General features: G+C 40.7%; 1 long non-coding RNA gene across 1 annotated transcript; it reads left to right on the forward strand.

Annotated features, from left to right (window-relative positions):
• Positions 1-4371: 4371 nt before the first annotated feature.
• On the forward strand, positions 4372-14386 carry LOC112982302 (uncharacterized). The gene is made up of 3 exons (XR_003258956.2): positions 4372-4501; positions 5712-5863; positions 14314-14386. It is a non-coding gene; the product is annotated as an uncharacterized LOC112982302 (long non-coding RNA).
• Positions 14387-17181: the final 2795 nt, after the last annotated feature.

Raw genomic sequence — 17181 nt, forward strand, 5'->3', positions numbered from 1 at the left:
CTCTGTTTCCAAGTTAATCCAAAGTGATGTCTTCAGTATCTTACACCTCACTCAGTGGGTCTACAGCTTACTTTACCATGTAGTCATTTCCAAAGCTTTATGATACATTAAAGGAGATCCCTTCAAAACAAAAGTATATTTAGAGCTTGCATTTTTTATCAGAATAAAATATCACTCTTTACTCTTAATTTTCTAGTCTCCAAATGTTCTAAAATGGAGCTGTTATTAAAGATTATGAGATGGGCTTGGTCTGAGCTGCAAAACGTGTTTCTGCACTCAGATTTTGGATGGGTGTCATGCATTCTGGCTCTGTTATCTGACATGGAAGAATTGGTTTTCAAAGGCAGGAAGAGATGAGGAGAATAAGAGAGCCAGGACATAAAATGTTGACAGTTCTTGAGATTTTTTATGAGTCTTACAATGTCTGATGTTTTCCTTAAAGCCTCATTTGTGGAAACAAACAATTAATGGCTCTCTGAGGTTTCATTTTAGGAAAAAGAAATTGTAGGCTTCATGACTGCAGTCACTGGCATGACTCTGACAACTTAAAACCCAGGAGGCAAATAAAAAAGCATCAAAATATGTCATTTTGAAACAAGAAGACTTTAAGACTCTCTCCTGAGTTTAGACAATCAATTCATGATATTTTTGCTGCCTGTGATAGTAATGTCTGACAAAGGAGACAAGTCCATGCATGGGTGTGAACTGGAGATGGAGAGAGAAGTGGACAGAAGGAAATGGTATTTTGCTACGACTGATGTTTTCTGCTTGAAGATCCTTATTTTCCCCTAACTGCCTCCATGGGAAGGGGGAGCTGGGAGTCCAAAGTGTGACCAGAGGAAAAAGAAGGAAAGCACAGAAAGTGGTGAAGCAACCTGACCAGAAATGCTCTCTAGTCTCTCGTAGAGATCGCAGCTTCCTGATGGTGGTGAGGGAACAGTCATGGAGCTGCTGCGACCAGCTATAACCAAGGGACATGCAAGGCTAGCCACACCGGGAGCCTGACGCCCTTGGTGCTTGGGCAGCTAAGCAAACAGCCAAGCACCTCTCCTCCATTTCCCCAGCCTAGCGGTACATGCATGGACTCCCTGCACCATGCTCCATCCAGTATTTGAGCCAAGACACTTTTTGGTACTTCATTCAACTCTAGTAAATGCTCAAGCAGATTAATACCAGTGCTTCAAAACCATCAAGGAAGCACATGAGAGCAAGGCAGCATGTGCTCGCCTGCCCCGTTAGCTGCTGCGGTGCCGAGGGACATATTTGATGCTTTTTTATTAGCCTTCTGGGTTTTTAAGCCACTGAAAGCTCAGAACCTAAAGGGGGCAACATCCCTGCATATCTTCCCTGGAAGGCTTCCCTGTCACCTGGAGGTGAGGCTAGGTAGGGTTTCTCAAAGTCTTTTAAGATGTGTTAGATGAGCAAAGTCACTGTCTACAATCAAAAGCTGCTTTTTAAGATTTCATGAGTTCTTTATTTAATGACAAGCAAACAAATTCAGGTCACCTCTTTATCCCACTTGATTTAGGAAGGCAACTCTTTAAACAAATTTTCCTCCTGCATTTTTCCTGCTAGAATCACCATCATCTTGTGCACTGAATCAGGAAGAAAATGAGTAAGTGGGAAAGCCTGGCCTTGGCTGAGATTTCAGATGAATCTGTCACAGCAAAGTATCCCACAGTGCTTTCCAAACCCCCAGCACTGTTGGCAGGACAGACATCTCACCTGCTGACTGTCACACAGCAGGTGATAGGGGGAGATTAACCTTTTCATCTACAGAAAAATTTAAAATACCATCACAGGTAGCCTGTTGTGTACAAGTTTCCTCCTTTTCCCTCAACATATCATCAAGTTCACTGGGATAAATTATAAGGATCATCTCACTGGAGAATGAATGATCGTCTTGATGAATTAGTCATCAGCCCTGTTAGCCTTATATAATGAAGATCATTTCTGTGGCTTGCTGTGTCCATAGTGACAAAACTACATTATGGAGGAGTAGAAATAATATCTACTTGCTGTAAGCAGCTTATGATGTAAATTAAGTGAATATACATGACACAAGAATACGAACAGGCTGAAAGGAAATTTGACAGGAGAGAAACAGGTGGAAATACTGTTCCTGGAAACTACCTTTCTCAGACAGAGCAATCAACATATGTCTAATACTCTGAAAATCCTCTAGGTTATCTCTAATGCTAGAGAGGCTGTCGATGAAATAAACTGACAAAAACATGGGGAAGGTGTATTAGAATTTCAAGGAAACAAAATCAGTGAGCTTTGGGCAAGGTGCAGTTTATTGTTTAAATTCTACTTACTTTAACAGCAAAATGGAACTGTTACAGGCTTGTACTGCTGTAAGTTTGGTGAAATGGTATGATTTTGGGAGCATGATCTTGTTTCCATTTTGCCTCAAACTGGCAAAATAGTGTTGACTATAAGTAGCTGTTAACTGATGTGCTTGGTTGGTACTGAAGTGTTCAGTATGATATTAAATGGGGGGTCACAAACAAATAAATAAATTTTCACTCTTAACTAAAATACTTTCACATATAGTTCTTGAAAGGAAAATATCAGTTTTGTACAGCAGATTTCTAAGGTATAGGTATATTGGGCTACAGATAATTTGCATCCAAATCCTAAAAGATGTGAATTCTTACAGGCAGTCTCTTAAAATCCCTAGGTTTTATTTAATTGCAACAATTACGTATACACATAAGAATACCAGAGTAGTCCAATTTATTTTTTTCTCTATGCTGGCAAGAAACCAATAGAAGATTTGCCTTCACTAAAACCCAAGGAGCCATTTCTACTGAGTCATACTGTATAATTTAAGAGTATAACTATGTTACATATGCTGAGTAAGCGCGTAGCTGGTTACACAGGGATTAGCCGCATGGCCCCAGGCAATGCAATGAAGAAGTCATGTGAACCAGTCCTGCAGGACCCAGGTGGGTTCCTGACCCATGATGGGTCTGGGCTAGATAACTTCATATACATACCTTTGCTGGAAGTGTATTTGTAAACTCAGTGATGTAATTTTAACTGCTCTGAAATGACAGAGGTGAATTAACTCACAGACATTATTTCAAGAAGACAGAAATCACTGGCAGTCGAGCCGGCTTCTGGAAGCCAAATGACTCATGTTAAGCTAGGCTGGATATTTCCGTCCACCATCATCATCTGCAGAACAAGCTGATGCCACCAGCCTACAGCATCTCTCCCTGCAAGTTTCCCTGCTCCGGCTGGGCCTGCCAAAGCGGTTACCCTCCCCTGCCTACAGCTGCCCTAATCTTGGCCCTAACCCTGCCCTAGGGTAGCACCAGAACCCATGACTTTCAGACTGATGCTTTCTCAAGGAAAACCTATTATTTATAAGTCTAATGCTTGTACAGTTTGAGCTCACCTGGCTCTTTCCTGACGGGAGGAGGTTAGGGGGGCCGGTGTAAGTGGTGCCAAGGGCAGGAAAGAGCCAGTGCTCCTTACGTCAGGGGATAAGCAGGCAGGACGCAGCTCTGACATAAACATTTGTGTGCACAGCAGTGCAGCTGCAGCTATGTGTGAGCTTATCCCAACGCCTTTCTTCCTGTGCTAAGCAGCACATAAGTCTTGCGTCTACAATTAGCAGCTAGGGCTGTACAATGGCTGTAGATCAGCACCAACAGATCAATGTTCCTCATGGATACACACACTTTTCAGGTGGCTGGAGATGGTGGATGCAGTTGCTTTTCAGCTGCTTGTTGTTACACTACATGGTGGATCAAAATACAAAAGCCTTCAACTGTTTCAGTGCAAGATGGATGAAAATACATTAAAACCTCAGTCTGTTTTAGTGCAAAGTCTACAGCTTAAATCTCTTCATTTGGCACTAAAAGTAAAAAGGGACAATTCACAATTCATTTCTATTAGCTCAGCCATAGATGCGATTTCTGGCTGGTGGCAGTGGTAAGATGACGGTGCCCCCAGCCACATCTGGAGGAGAATGTCTGTCTGTGCTCTTCTTTTCTGTCCCTTCCTCCTTCCCACAGCGCTGTCCTTGGTGCACTTAACCCAGACTGTGGGAAACCAAGATGCTGGCTCCTTCTTGAACAGTTTTAAAACCAACATTGCAAAAGATTTCGCTGCCTTTTTGGTGGAGGCCATTCCTTCCTTCTAATGAAACTTAAAATTCTCTAGGTAAAAAGAGAACTCTGTCTCCCAGTAATTTTTGGCCCAGTGTACCACTTCTAACTGTGCTATTTATATACGATCACCAAAGTGCAGCTGGAATCCAAGTCTCCAAAAGCCAAGAAGCATATGTGAAGCCTTCTTAGATGTGTGCCTGTATTCTGGCCTAATGCAAAGCTATCCTTCCTTGTAGCCTATCAGAAGGACAAATGGTTAAGGCAGCTTTGGTGAAATAGGTGTTGGGAGTTCAAATTACCTCCAAGAGAAGAACCCCAAACTGAGGTCCTGCAAGTCTGCGCTAACCATTGAATGGTTGGATGAGGTGCCCAGCTTGGTAAGTAGTCACATCTTGTGTCCACCCCATTGTGGATGTAGTCCTTTATGTTAAGGTAGTCCTTACATATTTGCATTTTATAAGTTTGCTAAAACAGCACCAGCTGTGATCTATACCAGTTTAAGCATTTTAATGACTTTTGGCTAAACCTTCATAGCTAATAGTTAAATTGCCAAATGCTCCATAAAAACAAATATGCAAACAATTTGCTAGTTAATCATCTATCATAAACGGATGTACGCAGCTGCTGAGATATATAATTGCTGTTTCATCAGGGTTGGTACTTTATTTACATAATTCCCTTACTGATTTTAACATAGATTTTTTTTTTTTTTTGAGAAACACAGAGAGCAAGAAATGCTAACATAATGTCTCATTAAATGCAGCATGTTAAAGAGACAGTTCTAGTCACAGCTGGTGGATAACAATAGTGGTTTTCTTTGATGTATTTTTAAAAAATAATTGGAAGTTGTGTATGTACATATTTATATATATGCATATATGTGCATGCATTGTTATATACTTATACAAGATTTGTGTATGTAGAATAGGCATATGAATATACGTGTTAACATATTCAAATTAAGATCTGTTAAAAGTGCAGAAAATAGGTCTTTTATGCAAGCGAGAAAGATAAAACATGAGCAATAAAATATAAATCAGCATTTTTTCTTTGATTCTGTGCAGTATTTTTGATTAAAGAGAATATCAGCTGCAGACAGAATCCAAGCCATACAAATTAATATGTTTTCTGGAAAAGCATATTAAGTAAGTGTTGTTTTTTTTTCTCAGAAAAATCCCAATTAAAAATGGAATAACACACCTTGCTAGTGTTTTTTAAGTGAGAGTATTAGGAAAAACTGATTGACAGCTTTCTGATTTTGTTTCCTTTTCTTTGTCAAGAAGCTCTAGAGAGCTGATGAAATTACGCTAAGCCTAGAAAACTTTAATGCTAAAATGATAGCTACTACAGTTGTAGGAATAACACTAGCAAGGAGAGTATCTGCAATACCTAGTATCCTTTCTTCGACCTGCTCTTTTATTTGAATGGAAGCCCACACATATGGATATTAACACTATTTGTATTAAAGAAGCAAGGTATGATGAGTAAGAAAATATAGCAAGTGGTTTGTAATTTTTTTTTTTTTTAAGTTTGGTTTACCTGCATTTGCTTTCTTTTCTATGCTCTTTTTTTTTTTTCCAAATGCAGATACGAAAGCTGGGAACAGGTTCTAGAAAAAGATTCCATATTGCTTTGGATGTCACATTCATGCCTTTGGGAAATAGTGTAAGTGCTCTCCTTTGTAAACCATGCAATAAGGAAGCTACAAAATGTCTGATCTACCTGAACTCAGCAATATGGTTAGTAAGATCCAGCTCTTGTGTGGGTTTAGACTTTGGAGATGTTTACAAGGAAAATGTTTAGAGTCCTCTATTCTGCCTCTTCCCTTGCATTTCTTCCTGATTCTTGAACTTCCTCTGCAATAAAATATTATTAAATTAGCTTCAGAAAAATTCTGGGAGAATAATATTGGAAAATGTGCTTTATTTCTCCAGAGAGTAAGGGCAATAACTATTCTTATATTTTCCTCCCTTACCAAAACTTTTTGACCTTGCTCAGAAAGGCCTGTCTTTCAGAGGGGAGGTGAGAACTGTCTGAAGTCCCAGCTGTTCTTTGCCTCTTGGATAGAAAAGTTAATTTCATTGCAGTTAGTTTTTGTGCATCCACCGGAACTGGATGGATATCAGCAGTATGGCCCTGGCTTTCAGTCATTATAACCTGAGCTGAATTCAAAAAAGTGATTGAATAGGCAATAAAGTGTTTTGTATCCTACTCTGGTATTTTCACATACCTAACTTTAATGTGCCTATAAGGTCAAGAATTGAACACTAAAAAAAACAATGCCAGAGTTTGGGCTGCTCCATGTGGCTTTAATCTGGCCCCTTTGAAAATATTTGTCTGTCTTTAACAAAGTGATCATTCTGCTCATTTTCCTCCCATCAGATCTACAGCTGTACTTCGTTTCTGTTGCTCCTGTTTCAGATCCCAAATATTTGCATTTCTGAAAATTTTTCTGTTTTGCCACCCATCTCAGTTATCTCATGAAAATGTCACATCTCCCCACAAAATCTTGGTGAATGTGTCTTATGACTGTTAACATTATGATAGCATTTTAAAGATGAAAAGAGCCACTCTTTCTGACTTCTTTTGCAATGGAGAGCATTTATTACTCGTGGCAACCCTGAGGTGGAAAATGCGAACTGTAGACTGAAACCATCCTGCAGCCCCTTGTCTAATCCAGCAGATATTTCCCATGTCTTGATGAAGCAGAACGTCACAACACCTTCAACCACCCACCAACTTTCAGGACGTGAGTAGTGTTCGTGGAAAAGCTCGCCCACAAACACCCACAGAAAAGCTAGCAGAAAAGCTAACAGAAAAGCAAGCTCACTTCTTTTGGAGCTGTGTCCCAAGACATACATACAAGGAGACCAAAGGCAAGTGCAGCACACACCTTGAATTCGGACATTTCCTATCTTTTTGGTACTTGACTTTGCAATCCTAGTGTTCTTTTTTAATAAGTAATGTAGTTTCCTGGGTGTCTTTTTTAAAAAAATGTGAAAATGAGAATGTCCAAGTGATTGACATACAGACTAAGAACAGCCCCTCCTGACCATTTCAAGAGGGATTAAAAACTCCAGATCTCTGGCAGTGGGTGACTTGACGTGACCAGCAGCAATAACACGCTGTTTGAGCTGTCTACTGAAACGACTGGCACACTGTTTTTCTCAGTGATTTTGCACATATTTCCTGATAGCAGACTGCTGAGGCTCAGGCTTTAATGCTGGAAAGGGAGCGAGCAGTTGGAACAGTCTGCAATCCTGAGCCTCCCAGTGCCCGTCTGAACAAGTCCCTCCTGGGCCCCCATGGACAAAGCAATGGCTTTTTTCCCCTAACCTCACTCTTGGGGCCAGGAGAATTACTTTTGTGGAAAGTTTCTCCTAGAAAATCAAGCAGAGGCAGACACCCAGCATGATTTTCTTCAGTGCTTAAAGACAGTTTCAGGCTAACAGTTCTAAGCAAATAAGATCTTCCTCTGTCTGTAACAAAAAGTGGAAGAGGGTGAGGGCACGTCTCTCCTGATCTGTCCAAGCTACCAGATTCTGAGTGATTGACTGCTAGACTACTACAAAGTAGCTCCTCAGTACAAGGCACACACTCATGGACAGTCTGATTTATAGGTCTTGCAGACAAAATGTTCTAATTTTTGCTTTTCTTCATAAGGCAATGATTTTATTCCTTTCAGTTTGTCAAGCAATAAAGTGGACTTGAATCTTTGAGTCCTATCTCTTTTACTTTTTTCTTAAGCCAGTGGGTCAAACTCTGTCCTTTAATACACCCACCAAGTCCTCACTAATGTCAGCTTTCCTTCAGAGGATGAAACTTATATATAAATAATATGATTTAGTCCCAGAAAGCAGGCCTCAAAGTCAGAGGCTTTTATAAGCATACTTCTTACACGAAAGGCTTTAGCGGGTGGATTCTAAGGATTTTATTATGAGGAGCTTGACATGGAGTGGAAACTCTGAGTCATGAGGACTTGCCCTTTCTCTCAGCCATGTTGTTATCAGATGTGGCTAATACTGAGCAACAGTCCTCTGACTTTGCTCCAGATGATATTGATGGCTGTTCACCTATTACTGAGCAGGCTATAAAACAAAAACCTTCTGGCAAATACCTTTTGCAGCAAATATTTTTTCTAGAATTATACTGTGGGTGAGGTATGTAATAATAATAAAAGCTTAGGCGGAATAAAACAAACTAAAATACCTATAGGGTATTTAAGTGTTTATATATGGTAACAAGGGAAATAACTACTTTATGATCAAAACCATTCGCTGTATGGCATTCTGGCACTCCATACTCTTACTTAAATCAGGAAAAAAAGAGTTTTAAAAGAATGCTACAGTGCACTACCACCCATTTATACAGATCCTACAAACATCAGGGTATATCCTGCTAGTTTATGAGGGCTGATTTTACATTAACTGCTTCTAAGATGAAGAAAGAATTTATTTATTACTGCATATCCCTGTACTACTAAAAACAGTAAATGTCTTCAAAAAGCAAAAATAGATCCTACCCCTGATTAATACCATAGGCCACATAAAATACTCAACAGGAGTTTTCTGGGTACTAGTTGTGGTTAACAGTAAAAGACTTAGCTTTCCTCTCTCCCAGAGTTTTTTCATGGTTTCCATTTTAGCATAAATGTGACATATTTGAATAACATTTTTAAGCAAAGTGGTTGCCTTTTGTCTAGTGCAGTAGTTATCCTGATCTTGAAAGTGTCTCGGCTAATTCTAACTGGCAGGTGATTTGCCACAGAGCCCTCTGCTGCTGAAGTCAAGCATCAGGCCACTGGCGGCTTCAGCAAACATTTCTGTAGTTAAGTGAATGGCAATTTAATTCAGCTACGGTGTTACAACATGCAACATCACAAATGCAGTTTCCCAGTTCTGATTAATCCTGATGACAGGCAGCCACTCAGTGAAGAGTGCCTAATAGCTCACACAGCTGTAGTTGTATTTTGTTTTGTCATGCAAATTCAGGTAAACAGGGAGAAAATAATTAGTAGTTGGATAAGGGCTCATGGCATTCCCTTTGGGATATGTGCAGTTGTGGACTAACCCATTGATTTCAGTGGAATCTCATCCATAGACATCAGCCAAGTGTGTCGTATTTATTGTGAGTTTACACGTTAACCTCAGAGCTCTGGAGACCAGCACCAAACAAACGCACCTCACGCTCCTGCAGTAGGTTAGCAGAGGTTAAAATGGTGCCAACAGTCCGGTCCGACCTTGCAGGGTATATAGCATATTCTGCCCATGGTGCTATTTCCACCTCTTGATGGAAATGGTTTTGCAAGTTTTTACAGTTTTTTGCATTTTTTACAGTATTTCTTGTGAGAATGGCTCTTCTGTCTATTCTGTACTGTGCACGGAAGTGCTTGGCAGTGCGAGCTGAAACCTCACATAGAGAGGTGTAGCTTCACAGACTCACTGGAGCTATGCTTGGTCACCTTACCAGTGTATCTTATTCTGTGTTATACCATTTTAAATCTTCTGAAAAACAACCAATTTAGTTTCCTCTGCTCTTTCACTATCTAGAAAACTAAGCTTCACACATAGCAGAGGGAGAAAAGAGCATTTACTCTCTTCTAAGGAATGAGGCTGTTTGCATTAAATCAGTTTTATACTGCCAGTTAGTCCAGGACAGCTTCTTAGTAACGTGGTTTCGCTCTTAGTACAGCCAAATCGCAATTCTGGGCTCAGGGGCCCTCCAGGTGCTGCCCACCACCCCCATGAGCATGAGTGAGATGGAGGCCACGCTGCAAGGGGACATGGGGCAAGAACCAAAGTTGGTGGACTTCATTCCTAGTGTGTGGGACCTAATACTTCTCTGTACAATCCTTTATCAAGAATGACTGTCGTCTTTAGTTGTGCCAGCCCTCTTGCACTTCAGGCCCTGCGTGTTTCCTTTCCCTGCATGCCACCCTGTAGGCTACTTGCAGAGTGGTCTGACCAGAGCCCAGAGTTGTAGGCTGTAAGCTGCAGGACTGTGTGCACGTGCACATTTTTGGAAAAAAGGCACTCTTCAAGAGCTGTACTGCTTCCAGGTTCCACTTTTTACTGTTGTTTGCATTCCTGTACAGATAATGCTTACGTGAATACATAAAAAAATGAAGACTGGTTTTGTCCTCTCGGGATGACAAGAGAATTCAAGAAACACTCCAGTCGCCTTTTCTTCCTCTCTGTTCCCCAAGGCAGCACTAAGTGTATGTGTCATCCCCAATGCTGGAGACCTCGTGATTCATTCCCTGCAAATCTAGTGTTTTGTTATTATGATTAGAAAATGTTTTCCTTTGCTTGGAGCGAACTCTGTGCTGATCATCAGCAAAGAGGATTTTTCTTCTCTGCAGCCATGTCGGCTTGTTCTGCAGCCCAGGCCTTTTGCTCCACCAGACTGCTATTCTGTGAGCCCTGAAATGCTGCAACGCTGAGCAAAGCGATCCAAGAAAGCATCCTTCCTAAGCAGCTTGCTGGTGTCCTCCTCTTCTCCCCCACTGCTGCAGCCTCCTGCAAAAGCCGTTCGGCACCAGAGCAGCAGGCGGGCGGCACGGCCCTGCCTCGAGCGTGCCAGCATGTCTCTGCTGTGTTGAAATATCAGCTAGCTAGAGGTGGATCATGGGATATGATGAAGATTTCTGACCTTGAGCCCCAACAGGCCAAAGGGAAAAAAAATACTAGGGGAAAACATTCTCGTGGTCTTATATATCAGTTCATTCATAGTGTAAAAAACACTGCATTTACACGCGGGGCAGTAATACAGCCCACTGCCTCACTCACCCTCTGTCCCTCTTTCTCCAAGCACAGTTTAGCATCTGCGGTCTGTGTGCCCAGGTAAGCCAAGCCTGCTTGCTCCCTCCAGAGCCACATACAACTCATTTCCCTTCAGCAGCATCAGGGCTGGTGTTGCAGAGGTTTTAATGGGTTTAAAAATATTGTTCATTTTTGTTCCTTCCGTACTTCCTGGTTAGGGATTGAATCAAAAGGACTGAAATGCTTCCCAGGAGGTTTCTAGTACACATTGATGCCTTTCCAAGATTTCACTGCCAGTAAAAGCCAGAGAAAGTTTGGACCAATACTTATGTTTACAGATTCTGGTGTGAGTTGAACTGAATTTGTCAACTGGAGCTGTCTTATGTTCACTGCAGCACCTGTCTATACAAAGCCACTTTTAGCTCTCTTGTAATCATGATTTCTTATATCTTGTCAGTCATTATGACACCTCTCTCACAACTGAAGGACTGACAAAAAACTGGCTTTGATCCTGTGATATAGTCACTTTATTATGGGAAATTCAGGAAACAAAAGATACCGGTTGTGACTCACTTGTCTAGATGTAAACATCTAAAATAGGTCAGAGCTATACCTGAGCTCATCACCCCAGGCCCCCCTGCTAGTCCGTGGGGCACAATGAGTCTGGGGCACAGTCCGTCTTGCTCCAAAGTAGCCATCAAAAATGGGTCACCTGAATCGTGTCCTACCAGCGCCCAGGTCTCTCCCTTACCTCTACTGACTAGCTCAGATGTGTAGTGAAGATTTCTATAGTTAGTTAGATGCAATGAATCCTATAAAATGAAACAGTCAAAAACTGTCTTCTGGTAAAGAATATGGTGAATCAGTACACTGAGAAGCAATTAATAGTCATTCTTTGGGGATTTATTTTCTCTCCCACCCACTTCATTTTTCTCCGTCCTCAGCTATAGAGCTATAAATAGAGATGAGAAGTGGAGTGCCTGAAGCAGTCACTTATCTTATCAGTGTCATCTCACAGAAGTGTACCATTAATTTCTGTTTTAAAAATGCCAATTGATTATAATTTACTTATTGTGACTGAACAACTGTTAAGCAGTTACTGCACTGGCATATGCAGTCAGCGTTAGCGCATACTCACGGCACTGATTTTCCAGTTAGTGGCATGAGGCGAGGAGTCCCGCAATGCTCAGTCCGAAATGCTAGTTCAGTCCAGTCCACACATGGCAGATTACTCCCTTGCTCCCTTCTTTCTCCCTTTGTGAACTTCATTGCTTCTCCAAGGAAAACACAAATCAGGAAGCCCGTGACGTCGCAAGGCTGGTGATGGCAGGTTGTGCCTCCTGCTCACTCCAACGATACTGAGTGCCGGGGCTCAGGGAGGCTGCCGGGGCAAAGCGGGCTCCGCGCGTCGCGGGCCAGCACCCCTTCAGGACTCTGCGACGTTTCACTCGGCGTCTTCACCTACGAAGAAGGGTCTGGATGTGTGTGAGACTGAGGAGGGTGGAAAACACCTTCAGGGCCCAAAGGACATAATGAAAATATTCTGAAGGGGAAAACAACGCTGCTTGTCTTTTACTTATATCCTTTCCTTCCTCACAAAACACATTATGGCAAGGCAAATATAACTGAATGGAAATACGATTGTCATTGATCTTCAAAGTGTTTCTGATACTACAAATAGAGATTTGGAAACTCTTTAAGCCTTAATCTATCCAGTATATTGCATTCCATCTCATTGCATTTTTTCTTGACTCATTTTCATGGGATAGCAGATCAAGAACACAAAGTGTAAGAGAATGTAATCAGCTGGATCACACTGAAATTCTTCAGTTATGAAATGTGAGAATGAAGAATCTAATAAATTTAATAAATAATAATGATGATAGTAATAATAAAGAATCTAATATTTTCTAAAGGAGAGAAGATTCCATTTTCACTTTGTATTTGCTGCTCCCACTGAAGGCAGTATTAAATGCAAAATAGGTTTACTAAGGATGGATCATGCTGTAATAACACGATATCTTTCCTTGACAAGGTAACAGGTTTGCCTTTTAAAAAAAAAGATTTTTAACAAAAGAATTGTAGTAGAGCTCAATTATCTGGTTTTCAAAATGCATTTGACATTATGTCACGTGGAAAACAATTAGTTAAGATGGAGAACATGGAGATAACAGATGAATTCTGAAATAGATAGTGAGCTGGCTCAAAGGGAGATGGCAAAGGGTCCTGCTGCAAAGAAAAGTACCAGTGAAGTAGCTGCCAGATATGCCTCTCAAGGCTTAGTCTCAGGACTGATCTTGTTTAATATTTTCATTAATCATTTTGGCATACAAAATAGAATGGGCTGATAAATGATACTGAATGAGAAGAGCTGAAGTCTGAGAAGCAGGAAATGAATGCTGTCATACAGACAGACCTGAATAAATTCACTAGGACAAATTCAAGGTAATGTCTGACATAACACAGACTCCTGCTATGGGCTGGGAATGAGAGAGGTTATTTAATCATATGGTGACTACGATACATTGTGATGCAACTGTGAAAAAAGAAAATGCACTTATAGGGATGTATCAGTCACGATATTTCTATTAGAGCTGGGTAAGTTCTGATGCCATGTACAATCCTCTACTGAGACCTTGTGTAGAAAAAGCCAACAATTGCTGTTGTTCTAAGAGGAATTCAACCATGTATCGTCAGAGAGGGGCTACTAGAATGAAGAAGGGAATTGGGTACCTTTAATGCAAAAAGAGACTTAAAAAGCTGGAATTACTGTGTTTAGCAACACAAAGATTGAGAGGAAGTTCAAGGGTGGTGTTGGCAGAAGTAAAGTAATTGGCCACAAATAAAATTAGGCCAAAATTAGAGGACCAATCCATCCCCAACAGAGAAAAGCCCCTCTATACTGGAGATAGAAAAGCCTCCCTAAACTGTTGGAGGTAGAAAAGCTGTGACAAGCAGGAGCCAAGCTGTTTAAACTTGTTGGTCTGTTGAGAGAAGAGCCTCTACTGAGGCCAGTTACCATGACATTTCAGAGATATTGTCCATTTCTTGCTTTGTTTGATCTGCTCTGATAAGAGTAGAATTAAATTATCTGGCAGGATTGTAAGTACAAAAGATCTTCCTTCCTGGCCAATGATATTCTCTGCTTGCATTGCAATAAACTTCATGAAGTGCCTTTCACATTAACCTCTGTGAGAGTGAACCACCACAGGACTCCTATGTGTACCAGCCAAGGGGTACAGGGTGAAGGAAGTGTTATCCTGTGTCCTCTTGCACTGCTTGTGCTGGGAAGGCTGGGTGACTCCCTGGAGTCATCTTTCCAAATTATTGCATCCTCAGTGCCTGTTTTTGCTCTCCAGCATTCAGGTACCTCTTTCGCCTTTTGTTTGATCGTGTCCAGTTGATCAGCTACTGTCGGTATCTTTCAGACTGCACATGATGCTGGACAGTGTGGCCTGGAGGGCACGTGCAACAACAGAAGGCAAATGATTTTATGGAGGTAAGAAGATGGGGAAAAACTTAACATGCAAAAGCCACTACTAAGAATCTCATAGACCCCTCTCCATCAATTTTTTCCTTACACTTACCAGTTGCTGGACCATTTCTTTATCCAGCTAAGTGGCAGCATTCCAGGTACGTTTTGGACTTCTCTGTCACTTTTTACACTAATTGGAGGACACAACAAACCTTCATGCTGGAGCTCATCCTTGAAGGCCTTCTACATTGTTTTGAGGTGGAGTCATCCAAAATAGGAAAGAAACAGTACCACAGGGCTGATGTGAGCAACCGCACAGCGCAATGGCAAACTCCTGTACTCACAGTGAGTATTGTGCAGTTTTCAATTAACTTATAGAATCAAGTATTTTTCACGAAGCACCAAACAATTCAGTATAATAGAAAAAATAAACAAATGTTTTGACTTACTGGCACACAATTTCTGAATAGAAGTAAAAATTGTGTTTAATGAATAAACTTTGGAAAAAGTAATCTTAAAACATCATCAGAAAAATTAAAAAGATGAGCAAACACAAAGGTTCCAAAATCTTTCCTGGAATGAAACCTGAAACAATTTTGCAGTACTAGTAGCAAGTTCTATTTTTAATACAAATGGAAATCTATTTTTTAATCACTCTTCCTTTTATTGTGTCTTTTTACAACTTCCATGTTATCTTTGGTTTCGTAATCTAAACAATTCCAAGTTACTCATACAGCTATAAAATACAAAGTTTCTCTAATTTAAACAAACCTGCCAGCAATCACAGTATTGTATATACATTTTAAATTCTTCTGTCTATTTTTGATGGCAGTATCTAAAATAAAAAGATAATAAGTACATTTTCCAAAAAAGTAGCTTTAGCAGGCTATGAACTAGTAAAAAGTTGAACTCATATTTGCTTAGTAAACACAAAATGGAAGTCATTAAAGGATTACAGATTTTCTGTAAGAAAATCTCCTTTAAAAGTCACTGAAGGAGGGGAACTAGTCAGCTGGTGAGCAGTAATTGCACTCTCGATGCAGAGCCGAGCCCTTCTGGCTCCATGCGGAGGGGAAATGCCTTTTACATAAAAAGCCTCAAATGAAAACAGAAAACAGAGGTCCAGCAAGTGACTTACTTACTTACACAAGCTCACACACATTGCCACGGTGGTGAGCAGCATCGCACTCTCCTGGCCCCCGCTGCCCTTACCTCTAGGCCTGTCTACCGTGGGCTGTTTCATGGTGCTAATCCCACTCCAGAGGTATGAGGCATGATGCTAATGTTGGACAACAGCTAAAACAGGGATTCTGCGTTCCTGGTAAAATTCAAAACACCAGTTCAAATTCTTAAGCATTGAAATCATAGACAGGATCCCTTGTCTTTTTGCCTTTTCGGCCTTAAACTGAGTTTAAATGACTCAAATACACTGTTTTAATTCATTAAATAGTTTACCAAAAAAATTGCACAAAACCCTTGTGTGATCCTCAAAAGCAATTAATAAATTATTCAGCTCAGTCCAATGGCTTTGTGCATTAATACATCAAGCCTCTGACCGCTTACAACATGAATGTTTTAGTGATTAAAGAGGCGTTCTGGCATAAATAGGTCAAATGCAGAACTCAGGAGCTTCCTTCACCATCTGAATTTGTGCTGGTAGTCTTTCTCTCCTTAATTATAAAATCCCAGAAACTGAGGGAAATAAAGAGGAGCCTGAAATCCTATAAATAACACATAGCAATGTTTGGCTTCTTTGGGCTTTCTCAGGTGTTGTCATGCTCTGAACTGTGCAGCCAGCATTCTTCATACATTAATAATCAAGAGGAGAGACATTAAAGAAGAGGAAATATGTGAACAATACAAGAGACAAGGGAAAAATAATGAAAGCAAGTGTCCTTCCCCTGACATTGGGCATGATCATTCTGTCCCTGTGCAAATAAATTTCTGGTTTGGGGTTTGGTAATGAGGCAGTACTTGCTTATAAATGATACAGAAGGCAGGTAAAGACAGCTTTAACTCAGGAGTGCTGGAATTCTGTTTTACACAGAATTAGGCTCTTTAAGATGACAGATAAAAATTAAAAAGGCAGCATCTAATGGAGCTGAGGTGCTTCAGTCGACATGTTATACTGGGCTTGTTCAGTATCTCCCTCTAACTCAGACCCAATACCCTTTTTTACTTATTCTTACTCTCTTGCTGTTTTGTGTTCCCCAAGGTAGATAGGAAGAATATTAAATTCATCAGCACTGGTGTGCTGACAGCCCGTTCACGTGTTTTGCCCTCAGGTGAGGAAGCTGGGGACCCTGAAGATCTCCCTCATGTACCTGCTTTGCTCCCACTCCAGTCTCCGGTCCTGTGTATGTAACCAGCCTCTCCACTTCAGAGGTATCCAGGCTGATGCTTATGTCAGGAAAGATCCTACAAGGGATTGGCACCTCTAGTTAATTTTTACATTTCAGTAGCTTTATTTATTTATTAATATTATTTAATCAGTCGGCAAAAATGATTAAAGTAGAAGTCAGGTGAATACAGCTTCCCTTTGCCAAATGCAGTGACTTGAATATAGCAGTTAGAAATCACAGCTAGTTTTGTAGCATGATGTGATTGCCATTTTTCAGATACAGAGCTCCTAACCCTGAACTAACCAAACTCCATTTTTTTAATTTAAATTTTTGTGTCCAAGGATGAGATTAATCCAACCTGACCTTAAACATCTAACAGTTACCTTCATAAAAAATAATCACTGTGCTCAACGTGGAGGAACTTGCACCCCCAGAAGATGATTCTTCCCAAATATTTAAACGTTTATTGGAGGATGGAG

The sequence above is a fragment of the Dromaius novaehollandiae genome, chromosome 2, assembly GCF_036370855.1.
Source record: "Dromaius novaehollandiae isolate bDroNov1 chromosome 2, bDroNov1.hap1, whole genome shotgun sequence".
Lineage (NCBI taxonomy): Eukaryota > Metazoa > Chordata > Aves > Casuariiformes > Dromaiidae > Dromaius > Dromaius novaehollandiae.